Source organism: Zalophus californianus, chromosome 8 (assembly GCF_009762305.2).
Source record: "Zalophus californianus isolate mZalCal1 chromosome 8, mZalCal1.pri.v2, whole genome shotgun sequence".
Lineage (NCBI taxonomy): Eukaryota > Metazoa > Chordata > Mammalia > Carnivora > Otariidae > Zalophus > Zalophus californianus.
Window position 1 is genome coordinate 16,119,702 of NC_045602.1, and position 14,594 is coordinate 16,134,295.

Genomic DNA, 14,594 nt, shown 5'->3' on the forward strand with positions numbered 1-14,594 from the left:
CAGGCATGGGAGGGACAAAGACCCCAGAGAGTAGGGACAGAAGCTGTCAGGGCAGAGCTGTGGCGGGATGGCCCACCCCAGAGGGACCCACTCAGGGGAAGTCTCCAGAAGCCAGCACAGGGCGTCTAGAGGGACTGGAAACAAGCCCTGGCCTCTGGGTGCCAGGACCTGTCTGACCCTGGGCAAATCAGGAGCTTGTCAGAGCCTGAAAATGAAGTGAGTCAAGGAGATAAGACAGTGCATCAGCCAGGAATCTTATGGGCCTCGTGAATCCCTTCAGCTCCAGGGAGCAGCTTGCCACCTCCCTTTCTTCATCACACGGGTAGAGAGCACGCCGGTGCCTGCTGGGGGCTCCTCCAGCTGTGTGGTGTGAGACCTTCACCCGTGACCTCACTGGAGAGCGTGGGGCAGTGGACCAGGAGCACCCAGGCCACCACGGCAGCCTGGGGAGAGGTGCCAGGGCTGCCCCTTATCTGACGTGTGGCCCGGGCAACTTCCTACAGCTCATCCATAAAATGGGCCAGTAATGGCTGTCCTTCTCCAAGGCTCTGGGACAAATCAGGTGAGCCAAAGGAAGTGGGCCTGTTGGGTAAACAGCAGGCTGCTATGCCTGTGTGCATGCATGCACACACACTCACTCACACACACACACACACACACATACACACACATACACACACTCACACAGACACACACACACACAGGAGGAGCTCCCGCTTCTACTGTTGGTGTTATTATTATTTGGGCCCAATTATTTGTTCTACGACATGCACAGTCACAATCAGGATAGCCTTCCCATAGTCACTGTGTCCCCTGAAATTCATATGTAGAAGCACTGACCTCCAGTACCTCAGACTGTAACTGGATGTGGAGAGCGGGCCTTTAAGGAGGAGATCAAGGTTAAAGCAGGCCCTAAGCCAATCTGGCTTGTGCCCTTGTAAGAAGAGAGAGAGACACCAGGAAAGGCCATGTGAGGAACAAGGAGAAGGTGACCGTCTGCAAGCCCAGGAGAGAGGCCTCAGGAGAAACCAACCTGTTGACACCTTGATCTTGGACTTCCAGCTTCCCTGTGAGGCTGGAAACTGTGAGAAAATAAATTTCTGTTGTTGAAGCACCCAGTCTGTGGGCGTTGTTGTTCCGGCAACCCTAAGACAGGAATACACTTAGCGAAGGGATCACCCCCGTGGGGCCTCCTTGCTTGTCCTGGAAGCTCCTCTAAGGTCTTCTCACAGGTGACATTTCCCTGGACCTGGCTGCTCCCTCAGCCCTCCCCCTTTCTCCTCAGCCCCGGCCAGGCCATCAGCCCTCTCAAGCATCCCTGGCACTCAGGGCCTGTCTCCCACTAGCAGCCTAGCAGCCGAGGCCCACCCCCACCCAGCAAGGCACTGTTCGCCCCTCCAAGGGAGTCTGGGGCCAGGTGTGGGCACCTCTCACCTGTACCACGTCTGGGCCCTCAATCCACCTGGCCTTATTCTCTCTCCTGGCTCCCAGCCAGATTGAGAACCCCTCCAGGAGGGCTCAGCAAGTATTCCCTGAGGTTGATGGCTCAGAATTCTTCCAGAACACCAACTGGGGTTTCCATTTCTCACCTAGCTGACCAGGGTATCCTGGTGACAAAGGAGAGGCGAGATGGATAGAGGAACAGGAGAATGGGCATGAGGGCCCATCTCCCCACAGGCCTGGTCCCCACGGGAGGCAGGTCTTCTTCAGCAATCCTGTGGGCTTAAATCAGAACTGGGAGCCCTGCCGGAAATGGCAACTGCTTCTTGGTGGGATCCCTGACTGGCTGACCTCTTGGCCCTACAGGTGGCCATTCTCTCCGAGGGCCCTCAGCCTGAGGTCAAGAGCCTCACTACTGCTGGTGGAGCTGGGGCCTGTGGACCAGAGGCTGCTCTGGCCACCAAAGGGTTATGACCAGGAGGTCATGAGAGAAGGCGGTCAAGCTGATGCCCAGCACGGCGTCCAGAACTGAATTGACACCAGGCCCTTTTGTACCAGACTCACGGCAGGGAAAGGCTTTCTTTCTTTCCTCAGCCCCTGAGAACTGTCTCTGCCCTCCCCTCTCAGGGGGAGCTTCCTTTGAACCTGGAGACCTTCCTGCTCTGCCTGAGTCGGTCTCGTTCATCCTGGCTCCACTGCAGGGAAGAGATGGGGGAGGGACTGCTCAGGATCTGGCCAGGCGAAAGGCAAGGGTTTTCCTGCCTTGGATGGATGGTTGCTTTGATGTGTCCGCTCATTCATTTGTTCAATAAGAATTTATGAAGCATCTTTCTGTGCCAGCTACTGTGCTAGGCCCTGGCCCAGGGTGGGTGAGAAAGCTGTGGAAAGGGCCCGTTGTTTGTGCAGGGGTGGATGACTAACCCAAGGGATGAAGCAGCCCTTTCTCCAGAGGCAAGTGGGTGCCTGACAGTGAAGAAGAGAGACACACACATGCACCCCAATAAAACTCCTCTGAGAAGCTCTTTGTGGCTGGGCTGGGTCCCAGGACAGCCTGTTTGTCAGGGGCCAGGGCCCAGCCCCACACTGTGCTATCTTTGTGTTCCCGGGTCCACCATATGGGAGTGATTACTCTGCGCCGTGCCTGCGCGGGGGTGAGGAGGGTTGGGTGAGCAGGAATGAGCATTCCATTCAGTGATCTCATGCTTCCATCCCGCCCCCAGGTAGTTCCCCCAGCCGTTGAGAGGGCTGACTCTGAACAAAGTGGGGGCTGGCAGGGATGGGACAGACTTCTCCGTTGGTAAGGCCAAGATCAATGAGAACATTTGAGACACTTCATCTTCTCAGTCAGGCCCAAACCCTGGGTTGTCCAAAGGCCATACACTTTGACTTTCTACCTCCTCTCTGCCTGCACCCATGTGGCGGAATGTGGCTGGAGAGAAACACGCACTGCGTGATGGCACCCAACTGACAGAATTCTCAGATGGGCACCAACATGGCGTTCTCCCTATACATCTCTGGCATTTTCACTCTACCTTCTCATCCCCAAAGGCCACTTACTCCTCAGCTGATCACTTTATCCTAAATGACATTAAGAAAATAGACATGCTTCATTCTCCTACCACTAAAGCCATAAGCCTCCTTGGATCTGTACCCATCTACTCAGCCCAATTCCTATCTAAAGCCAGCTCGGTCTTGAGCTCTGGATGCCATCTTTCTTGCCCCCTCGAGATCTTCGCTTGTGAAATTCTCTTTTTATCTTCCTTTCTCCAGCATAATTTTCCCTCTCCACAGGATTTTTCCCATCAGCATATATAAATGCTCTAGGAGCTCCCATCTCTTTAAAAGCAAAAATCAAAACAAAAACAAAAGAAATTTAAAAAGTTTCCCTTGGACGCCCCATCTCCCCCAGCAGCTTCTGCCCCAATGGTTTGCTCTCCATTACAGTGAAATTCCTTTAGGAAGATCTCCCCACCAGGGGCTCTTACTTCTTCACCCCCGTTCTCTCCGTGCCCACCCCCAATGGGCTTCCATTACCAACACTGCGCTAAAACTGCCTTGTCAAGATCTCCAGCAACCTTCACATTGTGGAAACCTGTGTCACTTCTTTGCCAACTTGTTGGATCTATCCGCAGTGCTGGAATGATTGGCTGTGTCTCCTCATTGAAATGTTCTCTTCTCTTGGTTTCAGGGAAAACCACCTCCCTAGTTTTCTTCTCCTGTGTCTCTCTCTCTGACCATCTCAGGCCCCTTTGTTGGTTTCAGTCAACCTCTAAACGTTGTCATGTGTTAGGGCCTGGTCATCGTTCTACTATTCTCTAGACATGCTCTACCTAGATGATCTCATCCAGGCTTTAAAACCATCTGTATGTGATACCTGCTACACTTGTACTTCAACTCTGACCTCTCCACTGAGCTACAGGCTCATATCTACTTGTCATCTCTTTTGGATATCTACCAGGCATTTCAAAATTGACACAGGCAAAACAAAACTTTTGCTTTCTGTCCCCACCCCAATCTGATCTGTCCCGTCTTCACAACCGGCACCCGCACACACTCAGTCTTTCAAGACTAGCAGGCCTCCTGGGTTCCCCCCTTTCTCTTCCGAGCCACATGAGATTCATCGCCAAGTCCTGTAAATTCAACTCAGTGTATCCTGGTCCATCCTTTCTTCCCCATGTCCATGACTGCCCACCTCCCCCCGTGTGACTGTTAGCCTCCTCTTGTTCCATCCCACCACAACAGCCAGGATGATTTGAGAAGATTTTAAATAGGAGCATGGCACTTCCCTATTGTAACTTGAATAAAACCCGGATTCCTTGCCACGGCCTGCAATTCTATAAAAATAGGGCCCCAGCCTGCCTCTCTGACCTCAGCTCTCCCCACTCCTCCTCTACATCAGCCTTCATCCTGCTGTGCAAACTTGGAGGGCAGGGTATATTGTCTTCCTTGGGGGAGTACGGCAACTCTTCCTTAAAATAGTCTCCCCCAGATTTCTGCCAGTCTCCACTCAAACATCGGCTCCTTAAAGAGGCATTCTCTGACCCCTCCAGGCTCTCGAGGCTCTCAGTGGTGTCACCAGGATTTCTTGCCTTTACAGCACTTAGCCTCATTGAAATGATCTGTTTCTGATCTGAGTATTTGTTTGCTTGTTGGTTGTCTCTCCCCCGACCCAACTAAGGTGGAGGCTCCACGAGAGCAGGGAGCTTCTCTATCATGTTCATTTCCACATCACCTGCATCCAGAACAGTGCTTGACACATTAGTGGGTACTCAATAAGTAACTGTCGCATAAATGAACAAATGGAGACCAGGCAGTGGAAAGAAAACCAAAATAGAATCTGACACGATCCCAGCCCCCAGGCATTCAAACATGGAGGCCCAATGGAGACAAACTGGCATTTATCACGCAATATGGTAAGCACTTCCATAATTTCCAGGACCAGTGCTGGGGGCGGGGGGTGGGGCTAGAAAAAGCACCTATCCGGAGTGTGTGTGAGCGTGTGCAGGGGCTGGCTTCCCAGGGAAGCTGTGTCCAAGTTGAGACCTACCGGATGGTAGGCTGTGCAGGATCGGGGGAGGTAGAGGAGCGTGTCTCAGGCAGGGACACCTGACCATACAAAGCAGGAGGAGAGGAGAGCACAGGGAGTGGGTCAGAGGATCACCCCTGCAGACCACTGACCTGCCCGACTGCAGAAGGGGTGTTACTTCCTCCGTGGGCTGCTTGAAGGAGGGGAGGCCATCATCTGATGCAGAGCATTCCTTCCTTCATCAACCCCTTCCACATGACCCACTGGGCTCTGACAACGTGCCAGGACCTGGACTAGCTGCTGGGGAGACAGAAATGAAAGGGCTGAGGTCTCTGTGGCTGAAGAATCTGAGCTGAGCTGTGGAGGTAAAAGAAGTCTCAGCCAAAGGCCACACCACGAGACTGCAGCCACTCTGCGGAGGGCATTTCTGGGTTCCTCTGCCACACACATGCCTGGCCTTTGAGGCTGAAGCAGGGACACTCCTGCCAGCCCTGCAGAGAACATGTCCCCAAGCCAGTCTCACCGCCTGTCTTTCTGTTTCCGTGCTCACACGTGCAGGTATGCACATCACCTTTGCTCTGGTCACACGCACACACCCACACCTGTCCTCATGCCCTCATACAGGTGCCTATGTCCTCACACACCCACCCACCGCCCCCCCCGGGCAAGGAACCCCATATGCAGGTCTCCACAGCTCACACAGCACGCTCCAGCCCTCCAGAAACTCCCATGCTACTTGGAAGGACCCCATGGGTTCCAGAAACACTTACTCCCCAAAACGTTTGTAATATTACAGACAAAGCAGTACAAGGTAATGAAATCAGAACCACATGTATGCTATATGATGGGGTTACTCAAGCAGGCCTCTTGGAAAAAGAGAATTTGAGTCAAGTCTTTAAGTCAGTTATGGAATGGTGAAAATGGATAGAAAAGAGGGTTTTTGGTTTTTTGGTTTTAGACACACTGAATCAGGCTACAAAAAAGATAATGTATTGATTGACTCGTGGAACTGAAAAGTCAGAGTTGTTCTGGCTTCAGGCAGTGTTGGATCCAGAGGCTAGAATGATGTCTTTCTGTATTTCCTAACTCGAGTCTCCCCATGTGGGAAGCCAGACTGATTTTAGCAACTTAAGTGGATAGAAACGATCTTTGCCAAGAAATCCAGCAGAAAAAGCATGGAGGACTCTGATCGGTCTTGTCTGAGGTCACCTGCCCATTTCCGAACCAGTCCTGATGGTCAGAGATCTGGAGTTCTCTGACTAGCTAAGCCTGAAGCATGTATCTACTTCTCAAGCAGCCCAGCCCCATCCAAACCACCTGGAATAGGTTTCTTAAGGGGAAGAAAGAAGGGTCCTGTTATCAGAAGTGAGGAATGGCTACTAAACAGATAAACCAACAGAAGTCAAATATCCCTTCCTTAAATTTCAGTCCCTCCCTCCATTATAGCATTTTACACTTTTAAACTCTTCCACATAATTTATCCAGTGTGCTTATCAGGAGATAATCTTGAGCCAGGCACAATTACCACCCACATTTTACTCTAGATCAAGAGCACTTCCAGACTTGATTGAACTTGATTTTTCTTTTCTGCTATAATAGAGAGTCAACTTGGAGTCCATTGAGCCATCTCCTCTTTATAAGGACAAGTGAGCTTGGAGCTCCCGGTTAAAGCTTCCCTCAGAAGCAGGAGGTGGGGGATTAGTTCTTGACACTGAGTTTGAGGTGCCTTTGGGACATCCGGGTAGAACAACCCAGGAAGCAGTTGGGTATATGAGCCTGGAACATCCCCCACGATGGCCGGACACTCACTCCCATGCTCGAGGCTTCTTTCAGCCTATGCGTTAAAGGGGCCAGTCAGGGGGCACCCATTCCGAGGACAGTGGGGTCAAGGCCCTGAGCACAGGCAGGATGGGTGGCTGGAGCAGGGAGGGGCTGTATAAAGGAGATCTGTCTAGTCTCGGCTCTTCCATGCCAGAGAGCCGAGATCAGCATGGGGTCGGCAGGGGAGAGGATCCATCACGGACATCACAGACCACCCCTCACGTGAGTCCCTCCTTGGTGCCTCAGCTATCACCTCCATCGCTCTGCAGGGCTGTGTAAGCTGGTTTCCAACGAGGGTCCCCAATGACTCACACTCAGGCCATGAGGTAGTCCCCCTTCCATGCTGAATCCAGGTTGGCCACACACTATTCAATGGAATGTGGCAGAGGTGATTCAGTGCGGGTTCCAGCCTTAGCCTTTAGGAGAAACAGCAACTTCTACTTCCTCTCTCTTAAGATCCTGGAGTCACCATGGAAGACATCTGGCCACCCTGTTGAAGGGACCATGTGGAGAGTCCACGTGGAGAGGAAGAGAGGTCCAGCTGTTGAGCCTGCGGATGACTTTGGCCCCAGCCTTGATCTGAATGCACCTGCATGAGACACCCCGAAGTAAGACCAGCAGAAGAACCAGCTGGCTGAACCCAGCCAATCCACAGAACCACGAGAGAGAATTAAATAGTGGTTGTTCTAAAGCCACTGAGTTTTGGAGTGGCCTGTTATGCAGTGACAGATTAACAAGAACATTCTCCCTTTGGGGAGATTGACTGGTATTCCTGAGTCTTGTGCCCCCTTCCTCACTGCCCCCTAAGACCTAACAGGGTTAAGTCAGGTCTTGGTTAATGACCAGGTGAATTATCATATTGATAACCATTCCAAGCAAGCCGGCCAATTTTTAGGACAAGTCTAGAAATGGATGCATACATGCTGTCAGACTCTAGGACTGAACTTCCAAAAATCACAAAACACCCAGTTCCCACAGGGCTGGAGACCAAGACGGGGGACTGTCTCGCCACCCAGCTCCATCTCTGAGTGCTAGCCCAGAGAAGCAGATGGTGAAGCTCAGGTACCACTCAGATGCCCTTGCATGGCTCTGAGATGGAGGGCGTAGTGGAGGGATAGGAAGTTGAGCCCCCTCCCAGCCTGGCTGACAGAGAAGTGGGCCAACTGAGCAGAGCCCCACTGGCTTGCTCAGGACTAGGTCCCTCCGATATTGTCCCACCACCCCAGACCCAGTGCTTCTGCTGCAGCCTCCATGCTTCATCGGCCCCGGACCAGCTCTTTGCTGACTCCTGTCTTTGCAGGCCTGAACACCGTCCCTGCAACTATGGTCACTTCTCTGTGCTCGGGACTCTTTCCTCCAGATCTCCAGGCTCACAGGGTCATTGCCATATGTGGCTTGTATTCACTGAAATGTGTCATGTGTGACTCTTCTCCCACCACTAGACCCTGAGCTTCTAGAGGGCAGGGCCTATGGCTTCGTTTTTCCCTCTAATACATTCATTCACTCAACAATCTATCTGCCAGTGCCTGTGTTTGGTACAGAAGGTGAAAAAGTATTGTGCTTGACCTGGAGGCGTGTCTGGTCCAGTTGGATGGACAAGCGTGGATATGCGCAGTTATTACTAATATAAGGCTAGGATGAAGGTGTGTACACGAGGCAGTGGGGACACTGAGAAGTGCCCGGGTCAGCCTTGGGAGAAGCAGGCTAACAGATGAAATTCCCTAGGGGTTATTGCATGCCAGGCTCTGTTCTAAGCACTTCACTTATTTTTATTTATGTTTTCATTATTTTGAACTGCTTAGAAGAGTCAACTATTATTATTTTAGAATAGGTAAATACAAACAAACTGTACAAAGTTCAAAAGGTGCTAATGCTACCCGAAGAGGCTCCCCAGAGGAGCACATCCTTGCCCATATTTTGTGCTTTTCAGACAGACTATATTTTATGAATCTAAGTCTGCATGCACAAGTGTCCACATGCACACACATCGCACACACGCAATCTTTGTATAAGCGGTTGCACAGTATCCTGCATTGGGTTTTTTTAAATTTATTTAACGTATCTTAGAGCTTGTTTCATACCACTGTAGAGATACCTCATTCTTGGTTAATGACAGCACATTATCATAGTATCCCATTGTATGACTACACTCCAATTTGTTTAACCAATCACCTATTAATGGCAATTAATGCTTTTCTCGAACTGTTCACTACTTCAAATGATGCTACACTGAATAACCCTCCGATTATGTTGTTTTGAACAAGTGTCGTATGTTTACAGGAGACATTCATAGAAGTGGAATTGTTGGGTCAAGGATAAGTGCATTTAGAATTCTAATGGTCCTCCATCTGACATTTCGTTCTTAAAGACACACTACTAAGCTTTACGAAGCTTTTCTTCTAATCTCCTACTGCAACTCCCTTCTGCCATGGCCCAGAGACCCAGGCCGGCAGAGGAGGAAGAGAAAGAAAGGGAACAGCATTTCCTTTAAAAGTCTCTCCTTTTTCCTTATCTTGTAAATATAAAGTTCACATACAAATGTTCTATGTAAATTTCATATTTGTCTATGAAATTCATATTTAGAGTATAAATAAATTTAATAATATTTAATAATGCAAATATTATATATACATAATATAAACATAAATATAAAACTTGATATGGGAGGGTGTGCTCCAGAGCAACTTGCAGCTGCCTTGGGACCACAGGCCTGGGCCGCCTGAGAAGGGGGCCAACATGCGGCGTTTTTTGCTCACATCAGTTTGGGTTGAGCTTGCTTGTCACTGCCTCCAGGAGAGACGGTGCGAGGCTGCCGGTGGTGGTGGGAGAGCCGGACGGTGGAGGGGCCCCCTGGGGGCGTGGATGTTCATGGGGTGCCACCCAGGTGCTCAGGAGGGATGAAGCAGGCAGATCAGGAGTGGGGAAGGTGCCCAGACAGAGAGCCAGATGTCTGCTGAGGTGAGGAAGCAGGAGGTACTCCGAGCCCCCTCTAGCATCCCACGTGGGGCTTTGTGATTAATCCGATTCATCATGATCCTTCAGATGAAGCGACCAGACTTTCACCCAAGCAGTGATCACAGGTGTCAACAAAAAAATCGGTTTCAGTTTCCCGCACTCCCTGAGCATCCCCGCCCAGGGTTCAGATCTGCGAGACCCGGCTGCCCCAAAGGACAGTCACCTTGGGACACCGGGCATCAGGTAGTCCCCGCAGGGCCGCACCTAGGGCGCCTGTGACTGCTGAGGGTGAGCCGCCTCACCTTGGCCCTGTGAGGAAGAAGGCAGATGAGGAGACGGGCCACGGGCAGACCTGAACCCCTCCCGGTGTCCGTGTGTGCATGCGTACGGGTGTGCACATGCTGGAAATACACAGGGGGCCAATAACCGTCTCCCAACTGGACCCTCAGGAACATTCTCCAGCATTTGCTATTCCTCCAAAGTCAATACCTTATCTCAAGTGGCCCTTTGGAGCTTTGGCCCCACGAGTGGGCGAGGCAAGGAACGAGAGGATCAGGCAGGAGAGGACTCTGCCCTCTGTGCTGTCTCTCTCTTCTCCGACTGAAGAGGCCCTTGGTAATCCCGGAATACCTCTCCTGTCTCCCTTCGCAGCCAGTCTGGGCTCCAGACACGATGCTCTCCAAAAGCACCATGGCTCAAGCCTGAGCTCCTACGGCACAAACCCCCGCAGACACAGTGGCTCAAAACAGCACAGGTGGATTATCTTCCAGTCCCAGAAATTGCAAGTCCAAAAACAGGTTTTAAGGGGCTAAAATCAAGATGCTCCTTCTGGAGGCTCTAGGAAGGAATCGATTTCCTGACCTTTTCCAGCTTCAAAATGTTACCTCCTCCCTTGGCTCAGAGCCCCTTCCTCCATCTTCAGAGCCAGCTGGGTAACCTCTCCCAGTCCCTCTTTTCCTGACCTCTGTTTCTGGGTCACACCTTCTCTCTCTGAGGCTGACACTCCTGCTTCCCTCTTATAAGGACCCTTGTGATTGTCTTTAGGGCCGGCCCAGATAATCGAGGATCATCTCCCCATCTCGAGATCCTTAATTTAATTACATCTGCACAGTCCCCTTTACCATGGGAAGCAGCTCATTCACAGGTTCCGGGGATCGGGACGTGGACATCTTCGGGAGTCATTCTGCCAGTCAGAGATCGCTCTGAGCCGTGGCACCTGCAGGCCGCTCCGCACGGTGACGTGCAGAATAATGGCTGACCACGCATTCTTCAAGACTCAGCTCAGCCCAGGACATTTCCCTAACTTTCCCTGGTGGTCCCCTCACACTCCCAGCTGGGCCAGTCACCCCTTCTCTGGGCTTCCACTCTACCCTAGACTTTCCATACCCTGGCACTGACCACAGGGCACTGGGAGTGTCTGTAAGTCTGCCTGGGCAAGATCTGAGCCAGGGCCCAGCCCAGAAGCTTCCCCCTGGTGCCCTGCTGTTCCCCAGGCCCTGTCATCTTTATTTCCAGGGGGGGCAGATGCCCCTTCTAGGGTCTGTCAGCTCCTGCCTTCTTCATCTTCTCTGGTACAGGCCTCAGATGGGGCTATCGAGTCCCCACGAGGAAAGTGGAAAGAAAGCGGAGGCCGTCCTTGTCTCAGCAGTGCTCCCAGCCCTGGGGGGAGCCCACCTCCTAAACGCAGAACCCCAGAGTGCACTGTGAGCAGCTGAGGCCTTGCTGCCAAAGGAGCCCCTGGCTGTGGCTGAAGGGACATTAGCCAGGGAGGTGAGAAAAATCAGGGAGGCTGCATGGAGGAGGCAATCTCCAGGAAGGGGAGAGGAAGGAGCAGAGAAGGACAGACAGGGATGCAGACTAAATGAAAGAGGAGCTTTCCCAGCCTCCTCTTTCTTATTTTTTTTTTTAAAGATTTTATTTATTTATTTGATAGAGAGAGACAGAGTGAGAGAGGGAACACAAGCAGGGGGAGTGGGAGAGGGAGAAAAGCAAGCCTCCCGCGGAGCAGGGAGCCGGATGCGGGGCTCGATCCCAGGACCCTGGGATCATGACCTGAGCCGAAGGCAGACGCTTAACGACTGAGCCACCCAGGTGCGCCGAGTCTCCTCTTTCCACCGAGGTGCAGAGAGGGGAAGGTCTTGCCCCAGGCCCCCCAGTAAGCCTCCAGCAGGGCAGAACGGGAGCCCTGGTGTCCTAGCTCCCAGCCCCCTGCTGTGCCAGAGACCACCCTTGTTCCTTCCTCCGCTGACCCTCCTCAGCCCCCGCCAGCACAGCCCCACTCCCCCTACTTACACACAGACGACGGGTACCTCACTCTTCCCCCGAGGGCTCCACTCGAGCCCCTCTCCTGGGCTCCAGACCTCCCCTAGTCCTCTCCCCTCCCCTTATCCCACTTCCCATGCCCCCCGTCTCTCCATTTTTGTCTTTCCCTTGTCACTCTGTCTCTCTCCTTGACTGTCCATCATGGACCGTCCATCTTTCCTGGGGGCAAAGTTCCAGATGAATCTGAGTAGATTCATTGGACGGGTCTCAAAACTCATGAGCCCCTCCTGGAGCTGGGATCTGTGCCAGAATGGGGGGCAGCAGTCCCTGACAGAGAAGGGGTGGGGAGGGAGCAGAGACCCCAGGATGAGCAATAAAAATAACTGCTTCCTCCATGGCCACGCCCCACCCCCCTGCACCCCACCCCCCAAGAGCTGTTAGTACTCCAAGCCAACCCCATTCATCATGGCTGCACCGTGGGAAGTGTTTGGGGACAGAAAGAACTTTGCATTATAAAAATCCAGGGTGGTTTTCTACGGTGACAAACCTCCCCAAATCTGGAAAGTTTCACAGAGCCACTTGACCCAGAAGGGACCAGTCAGGAGGATATGACTATCATTCTCAAGAGAGACGAGGAGGCCGGCGCAGCCGCAGTGGGTAGGGCTGCCAGGAGGGCGCTGGCCGAACTTGGCCCCTGGAGGAACCCCCGGTGAAGGCAAAGGATGGGGGTGGGTGGGGGGGCCCAGGATGTGGATTTGGGAGCTAGGGGAAGGTTCCTAGGAAGAACATTAACATAAAGGGCTACCTGCCATATCCCCATTCACAGCTCTCTTAGTTTGGGATAGCCCATTAGCAGAGCCTAGGACAAGACTTGGGCTCAACAAGTTTATTGGGACGGTGACCCCAGGAAGAAGTAGGGGTGGCTCGGGAGGGCTGGTTCCTGACATGGGCACCTGGGGCTCAGCTCCAGGGGGTTTGCGTGGAGGAGGAGAGTCCGGGCATCTCTCCATAAAGTCCTCACCGCCCCCCCCACCACCCCCATGTTGAGGGTGGCCTCTGGGCGCATTAGCCACCCTTCCCTTGCAGGGGATGCCTAGTTTTTGTAGTGTCAGAGGAAACCTTCAAGGACAAAAATGCAGACAGCCGCTGAGGCCAAGGCTGAGGCGGGACCCGAACACGTGCCTGGCAGTGTCCACCGTGGCTGTGCCGGACTCAGGCCGATCGCGATGCTGTGGCCCCGCACCCCAGAAGCATCAGCCCAAGCCCACACCCACTGCTCCTCTGAAGAGGCCACCTGGCCAGGGGCTCCCCGCTGCCTTATGCCCACGCCTGCCTTGTGTGGGGGGCGGGGGGCTCCGTGGTCTGGGACGGCAGAGCCCACGGATGGCCACTGTAAGCAGACAACAGGGATCCGGCCTGGATGAAGAGGGCAGGAAAGCGGGAGGGCCAGATGGCTTGGAGTAGGGCATTGAGAAGAATCTGGGGTGTGGCCTGGCCCTCGTGATGGGATGAGGGCCTTGGAGGGGGGGCTCGGAGGGGTGGGTGGAGAGGGGGACATCCAAGCAGCACTAGGGGAGCTGAGGAGGAGGAGGAGAGGGCCAGGGAGTTCCTGCTCTCAGGACGTGCTGGGGGGGCTCATGCAAGACGAATACTTGAGGGTTTCAGGTTAAAGTTTCAGCTTGAACATACACATCTAGGGTCACTTTTCCCCCAGATCTCACTGAAACAGCAAGAGGGGAAGCATGAGGAAAACCAAAGAGGAAAGAACCACAGGCCAACCTGGGAAGCTGGCAGATGAGCAGTAACTGGCCTAACCAACAGAGAAAGGCTCTTCCAAAGCCGGGGGCGGGGGGCGGGGGGCAAAGGGGGGCACGTGGGATGCTCAAAAGGCTCAGAAACTGGGGTAGTGGGACTCTCTGCAGGTGGAAGGGGAGAAGAGGGAGTTACAAGGGGGGATGGGTTGGAGATTGTTTAAGGAACAGTCAGATGCCTGGACCCGTAACCCCTTCTGCATCCTGCTGGGGATTAGGCACAAATGGGGGGATGCTGAAGAGAAGGCAGGGAAATTGGGGAATTCTGTGCATATTGTGACCCTACCCCCAGCAATCCCTCAGCTCCAAGCACCCTAAAATGCTGGCAGATACAGCCTTCCCCTCTGGGCAGGAGGTTAGAAGAGTCTTCTCTGGAAAGCCTGGCCTGCTCAAGAGGAAAACCTTAGTACTGATATTTGGGGCTGTCCTGACAAATGGCACACCCAGATCTCTCCACAGCAAAGACAGTGTTTGGCCAGCCCCACCCTAGAGTGACTTAAGAAAATGAAAGCTCTGAGAACAAAAACAAAACACTGTTGGAAATTAAAAACATGATAGCAGCAGTAGGAGGTTTGGAAGATAAAGGTGGAAGAAAAAGTTGAGGAATTCTCCTAGAAATCAGAAGGAAAAAAAGATGACACAGAAATGGAAAGTAGGAGAGAAAGGATTTCAGCTGTTGGAGGATTGGCCCAGGAGATCCGATATTGGCGGGACAGAAATCACAGAGAGAAGAGCCTGGAGGAAAGGTGAAAACAGACCCGCGCCAGGCACAGCTGTGC